Source organism: Aythya ferina, assembly GCF_964211825.1.
Source record: "Aythya ferina genome assembly, chromosome: 3".
Lineage (NCBI taxonomy): Eukaryota > Metazoa > Chordata > Aves > Anseriformes > Anatidae > Aythya > Aythya ferina.
In genome coordinates, this window is record NC_140298.1 from 18,891,988 (window position 1) to 18,898,954 (window position 6,967).

A 6,967-nucleotide genomic window follows, 5' to 3' on the forward strand; every position below is an offset into this window, starting at 1 on the left:
AATTTCTTTTGTGCCTTCCCACAAGCCATTTTGTAATGTTGAAAAGAACGTTTTATTTCTGGAAAAAGTTAACAAACTAGTGATGACCTGCAAGATAACGATTTACTTGAATTTTCAAAATGCTCTTGATGAAGTCCATCATAAAATACTAATAAGGGAAATAATTAATCATAGGATGAAGTCTTTTCAAGGATTAGAAATGGGTTAAGAGAAAGAAAACAAAGGGTCATAATAAGGAGCTCCTGAGAATGGAAAGAGATTAATGGTAGGGTACCAGGGGTATCTGTTTTGGGAACAGTTTTATTGACTATGGATGTGAATAACTCTCATGAGACAACATGGAGGGGTTGGGGATTCTTGGTTGATGCCATCATTATTTTCTGGGCCTGGTTCTGTAAGTTTTACTTACACAGATAAAACCACTGAACCTAGGTGAGTTGTGTGTATGAGTAACAAAGCATTTGCAGGGATTGACTTTTGGTAATAATAATTATGAGAGACTATGAAGAATTCTAGATATATATTGCTTGTCAATCTAGAAGCCTGATGGGAAAGTGTCTGGTTAAGGATTACTTGAGCAGTGTATATTATCAAAACTCTCCAATTCTTTCCACATACACTCAGTCACTCACATGTGAAGTCTGTTAAGAACAGAAAATAAGGATTCAAAGAAGGTAAATTGTGATGGGCCCAGTTCAACCTACCTTGATTTCTCTGAGCAGTTCTTTAACGTGCAAAGATCTGTTTATTTCAGTGGTTTATGTAAGGGTGCCAGAATGAGAGACTCATTACTAAACATTTGTCATCTTTCAATGCAGAGGTTAAAGGATGAAAAATAAGGTGACTATACTGAAAAATAAAATGTACAAAACCAGAGCATACTGTAACAACATTGCATTAGAAAAATCCTTCCTCTGTTTACTTCTATCTTTGTTCCCTTAACCGCAGCTAAGAGATATTTCTTTTGGAGATGTCCAAAAAATAACTCAATGTTCAGAGATAATAATGACACATGATCTCTCATCTTTGTGGAATAATCTCCCTGTCATAGTGGCAGCAGCCTTATCCTTAGAGAAGAACTAGCAAGAACTTGACTGAAGAATTCAACATGATGGACAGGGAAACCCATTCAATGAACAGTTAGCATATGCCATATCCTGCAGGAATACAGCCCTTCTATTATCAGATGGCACTCGCTGCAGCAGGAACTCACCAAATCAATATGCTGGATTTTCTGGGGACAAAAAAAAAAAAGGTGGGAGAAGCTTTGTCATCAAGCAGACAAAAATGGGTATTTTTCCCTAACCTGATCTGCAGGTACCCTATGCCTAAAACATTCAGGGAGGAGCCCAGGGAGCTAGGAGCCAGAACACGTGAACTGAATGCCTTCCTGCCCATGCCACTAGCTTACAGGGTGGCCTTTGACAGGTCACTGCAGCGCTCCCAACCTTCTATGTCTTCCTAACCCATTCACCAAGCTGTTACAAGGCCTAATTAATTGCTTTATAGTAGCAGCTCATTTACTGGACCTGGGGATTCCCGGACGAAGAGTATCAGAAAAGTACAAACTATTGTGGTATTTTCAAGTGTAAAATACTAATGACTTCAGCAGCTTTACACTGGTCACTGGGCAGCCAGAGAGCGGCTGGAATTGACAGCTTCTGGCTGCCTTAACACCACTCACGTATCCATGGAAATGGGTGACAGATCTGCAGAAACAACAGAAAAGTTTTTGAAATACGACTTTGCTCCATAATCACAAAAAATAACCATGCTAGAAGAGGCAAATTTCATCAGAGGAATTCAAAGCACTTTCCATCCTTTGCTTCCTTTCCATACAACTTCTGTGAGCAAAGCGAAGAGCAGGGAGGGGACGTGGTAGCCCCACCACGACATGCAGCCAGGCTTGGGGAGGAGGAAATCAGCAGCTGCTCGGGAGCACAGCAAGGCAGCATGAGACGGGAAGTGAAGATAACAGTGCCCAGCCGAAGCCACCGCCTCAATGGAATTATCTGGTGTGGAATTTGGCCCAGACAGTGTACTTCGCACCCCTGCTCCTCGCAAAAGCCTCACTGCCAGTGTTTTTACTGGTCTGTTTTCTAATGGCAGGAAAGAAAAGTGAGTTTTCAAGCAGCAGGAGCTACAGATGCAGGGCCGAGTGGCTCTGGCCACGTAGCCAAGTGCTGACTTTCAAACTCCAGGCCTGAAAATCACGCCTTGATTTATTTTTGCCTATGCAGACTTAGTGTTTGTGGAGCAAATGGGACTGAACTTCTTAAAAGTATGTACTTCTTCAAATTAGCTGAGGCTTTAGGCTTTACAAACTCTCCAGCCTTCACTCCCTTTATGTGTTATTATGAAGCAACTTGGGAAACAAGAGAATAACTGAGTTTCTGCACTCCCCACCCCCTCACCCCAGTGCTATGAGGCCTTCATAGTGCTGGACTGTGCAAAAGATCCCATCTTGTGTGCATCTTGTAGCATAATTGAATCAAGGTTGTTTAGCGTTAATAAGGTATCTCTGGAGTCCAGATGTTGGATTCACGTGGTGATAAACAGGAGAAGGGCAGCCCACATTTGCACAGCAGCAGACACTGACAGCCACTGCCTTGGCCAGAAGACAGAGAGCCTATGGGTACTGCAGGTGCAACTGCTACTGACCCAGGAGCTACAAGGGATCAAACAGCTTCCCTTCATTATTGTCAAATCCACCACCACCCTTTCATCAGCCCTGTCTCTCTGTATAGACCACCAGCCTCTTTTGTGACTTGCTATGTAGTTTTCCTTTGCTGGTGCTGCCTCATGTTTGGTTTCTGTCACTGCCCTGTTACTCTTCTCCTTGCTGAAAAACTGCTAACTCCTCTTTTTCATTTATTTACTTCTCTGTATGATCAGAAGCAATAAAGATGAGACCTAAAGGTTGTTACACCTTCAATCCATGGAGGGTTACATTAATTTTCCCTGCACCTGGATGACTCACCTGTTTTTATTCATGCAGTGCAATCTAGACGCTCAACTCACAGAAGAAATCCTAAGGCTGCATCTAAGCTGAAGGGTACAGCATATTCCTTCAGGTCCTGGTACCTTCCCAGGCTGCACCCAGGTCCCTGCTGAAAAGGACAAGCAGTCTGAGTGCCCAGCAGGACTGGAGAGCCACCAGTCCCTCAAAAAGGGGGACTGTTACCTTGCACCCCAAAATGATCTGAGCCCATGACCCACAGGACTGCCCCTGAGCAGAGGAAAGGACAGGGATAACAGAGGAGTGCTTGAAGCCTGCATTACACTATCAGTTAAAGGAAGGATATTCACAGCACCTGATTTTGGTGAACAAATCCTCTGGACTCCTAAAATTCCTTTCCTATAGCCTTTGATGTTGTTCCTGTGAGTATCTTGATGCTGGGAGTAGCACTGGTCACTGACACCTCAGTGGTATTATTCACATAGTAAAAAATGCGTCTTGCTGTATTTAAGATTGGGACTACTTGTGTTGAAAAGCTGTCACTCGTTATGTAAGAAGTTCTTGATAGTCACCTTCAGATTCATAACAAAACATCTTCGTTACAATAGTCTTTGGCTCCTTTTTAAATGTATATTTTTACATGCATCTCAGAGACAACTGTCACAATACCTACCATTGGACTACCAGTGTGATGAAAGAAATAAAACAAAAATAGATAGCTACAGTAGTTCTACCTAGGACTATATGTGTGACCAATCACTACTGGAAAATCTAAAACAGATAAAAATCACTAGCTTTTTTTTAATGCTTGAAATGAGCCGCACTGTAAAGGAAACCTGCAATAATGAGATAATATGAATTAAAAATAAATACTTCACATGTTTTCAAGCAAGCAAAGCAGCATGAATGCACTACTGAAACAGGTATTTAAATCCTATTATTTGAAGGTTAGTATTGCATGTTCCTAATCTGTGGTTTATTTGGAGGAATTCTAGACTTTTTTTGTAATATGTTAATTTTAGATGTCTACTTAGATCCAGAATCCTTGAACATCAGAAAATTACAGACTACCAATTGTTACATAAAATGAAACTCAGTGTTAATAGCTATTCTCCAAAACACTTACCAAGCATCCATCAAAGAAGCAGATCCGTTTCCAGCTTAAATCAAGAGAAACAGGGCTCACACTTCAAGAAGGCATTTTGAAATGCTGATGTTCAATACCAGTGAATAAAATCAAATGTAAGGGGATCAGAGAGACAATTGTTTCCAGGGCTAGAAATGATCCTAGATATACCAGACAATGAGAGGAAAAGTGACTTACTAACATTTGTGCTTGATGGTGTCTTCCTTTTCCTCCTCCAGCTGAAGCCTGGGACAGCTGTTTGTCTTTAAATGCTAGAACACAAGGACGCAAAGGGGTCACAGGAAAACATCTCCCGTGCGAAGCAGAAACAGGGCTGTCCTTTTGCAGTTAAAAATGTTTGCGTGAATGTCAGTCTTACAAAGGAGACAGGACTAACTGAAGTGGAAACGAAAGTCTTCTCCTCAGGCACAGATTAAGAGGTAGCATTCTCACCAAGGTGACACCAGTGCTGGCTGAGATGGAGCATCCACCTCTTTTATGCTGCTGCCCTTGTCCACTCTTAGGACTCTTCCCTGCTAGGTAACTGCATCTCATATACTATGGGAACGTGCCCTTTGGGAGCCATGTCAAATCAGCCATGGCTGCCCCAACTTTTATGTTTCCTGTGGTGGCCTGCCTTCTAATCCTGACCCAATAGTTCTCACCTGGGCAGAGCTCCGTGCCTCCCTGCTGCTCTCTCACATATAGGGCAACACCCCCTTTTTGACCTCTGTCCTTCCTTGAGGGCCTGTATCCACCCAAGGCAGCACTTCAGTCCTGCCAGCTATCCCACCACATCCTGTGATGCTGATGAGGCCTCAGGCCTGTAATGACACACATGCACACCTCCATTTCCTCCTGTTTGTTCCCTACGCTGCGTTGTGTGTCTCAGTACACAGGTGCTTCAGAGAGCCACCCCCCGAGTCACAGAGATTTCACAGAAGCAATGTGAGAGCTTGCCCCACCTTTCAGTCCTCTCAGCACTTCCTCACTTGTGTACATGCGTTTGTGCCGGGGCCCTATGAGCCCTGCTTTGTGGTCCCTCCTGTCCATATCAACACGTACCTTCCTCTATGCCTGTCACTTCCCACTCCCTCTGGTACCATATCTTTATTACAGCTATGACTTCAGTTTTCCTTAGACAGAGGTGGAAAGGTGTTTTCCCAAAGATGTCATTCCCTCTATCACTGACCCATCATTCCCCCACATCACTCTTCCCTCATTTTCCATCAGCATCTAGGTTAATCTGTTGGTCCCTTTGTTCAGAGCTCTTCTCTTGCTTGCATCTCCAACCATCTCTTTCTAGCATCCCTCCTTTCTGTTTTGGCTGTGTACCAGACTTGCTGCCCAGTTCCTGCCTTTATCTCCACAAGCGTCTGTCTCTGGTTTCTTTCCCAGTGCTCTTTAGACTCCAGGACAACCTTCCAAGTTGGCCGTTCCCTGCAAATTCAAATGCCTCCTTAAAACACACTTCTGTGAGGCTTTTCTGAAATGAGCCCTCCTACCATCCCAACACTAGCCTGCTGCCCTGAGCCCACATCCTTATCACAAGCCAATTCCGACAAATACTGGTTTCTGAGATATTAAAGATATGCAATTTCCTTACCAGGCAATGCAGACTTAATTTGAAGCTCTCCTTCACCCCCGGCCTCCCTCGCATTTGTTTTATAACAGCTTATACCCCTTTAACAACGGTGAGGTTATTTCTGGTTTGCCCTGTTGTGACTTGTGATCAAAACCAGGCCTATTGCCTATCTCTAGATATAAAAACAATGGCCCACTAAAACATTGCACAATACCTTATTCTTAAATATCTACTACGAAAGCATGCAATTCACTTGCAGATTATTAAAGCTGGGCTATGGCAGCATCCTAAAGGACTAAGCGGGTCAATTAGATCAGCCCTTATAACCCCAAGAGTGATTACCCACAGCCATCAGCACACTGTAACCGCTTGTCGAGCAAGTGAGTCAGAGAGCAATAAGGACTTTTAAGCAGCCAGCAAAAGCACTCAGATTCTTCTACAGGAGAAGTTTATTACGGGGCTCAGCATCTGTGTCTTGCAGCTGCCAAGTGTCCTCCATGTGTTGTTACAGCTGCTGATTCTGCTGTTGAGGAAGGGGGAGCAGAAGGATGAAAAGAGGCAGCGTCAGGAATGTTCAGTTGCCGCACAGCACTGCCAAGCAGATATTCACGTTATCTGCGTGCACAAACTAAGCCATCTAAACATGTGAGCTCACACGGCTCTTTGCCGGCTGGTCTCACACTACAGAGAAATCATGTGACAAAGCCACCAGACACTTTTCAAACTACTCCAAATACAGGATCTGCTGAAATCCCGAAGTAGCATACCCAGCTATATCAGTTTTGCGATGTGACAGGCTCTGACTCGTGAGGACAGACGAGAAAAGAAGCAGGAGGCTTTGGGGAGCGCCAAACCAAGGGGAAGCAAACTCACTGTCTCGCAGGCAAGACAGCAAGGTGCTCCACAGTGTCAGCCCACCACTGCATTTTTATTTTTATGTTTTGCAGTCACATCACAATTCCACTTCATTTTACATAAATAATTCTGATGTACCCTGTAACACATGAGCTCAGCCACTACCTGGAGAGCTATGTGCATGGCTAAATTCCTGGAGGTCAAATGTGGGTCCGGTATTTCTCGGTGGTGGTGGATATAGGTCATGAGTTCCTCCCAGAGGAATCACAGTGCCCTCCAGCAGTGAAGGACCAACTCATCACTGCTAGTTTTGGCATGCAAAAGAGCACCAGCATGACCTTGAGGCAGGATCCCGTGCTAACCCTGGAGAAGCCACTTTTTATTGCCAGACCAAAATGCATCCCAGATGGTTTGGATATTGCTTTCTTCAGTTTAACAGTGC

The 6,967-nt window shown here is 43.9% G+C and overlaps 1 long non-coding RNA gene across 2 annotated transcripts; it reads right to left on the reverse strand.

The window, feature by feature from the left end:
- Positions 1–725: 725 nt before the first annotated feature.
- LOC311435311 lies at positions 726–4,676 on the reverse strand. 2 transcript variants are annotated; one of them, XR_014692053.1, is made up of 3 exons: positions 4,284–4,676; positions 2,981–3,110; positions 726–1,709 (listed from the first exon to the last, which is right to left on the reverse strand). It is a non-coding gene; the product is annotated as an uncharacterized lncRNA (long non-coding RNA). The 2 variants fall into 2 exon arrangements; XR_014692054.1 differs by having other exon boundaries at positions 726–1,234; positions 4,284–4,675.
- Positions 4,677–6,967: the final 2,291 nt, after the last annotated feature.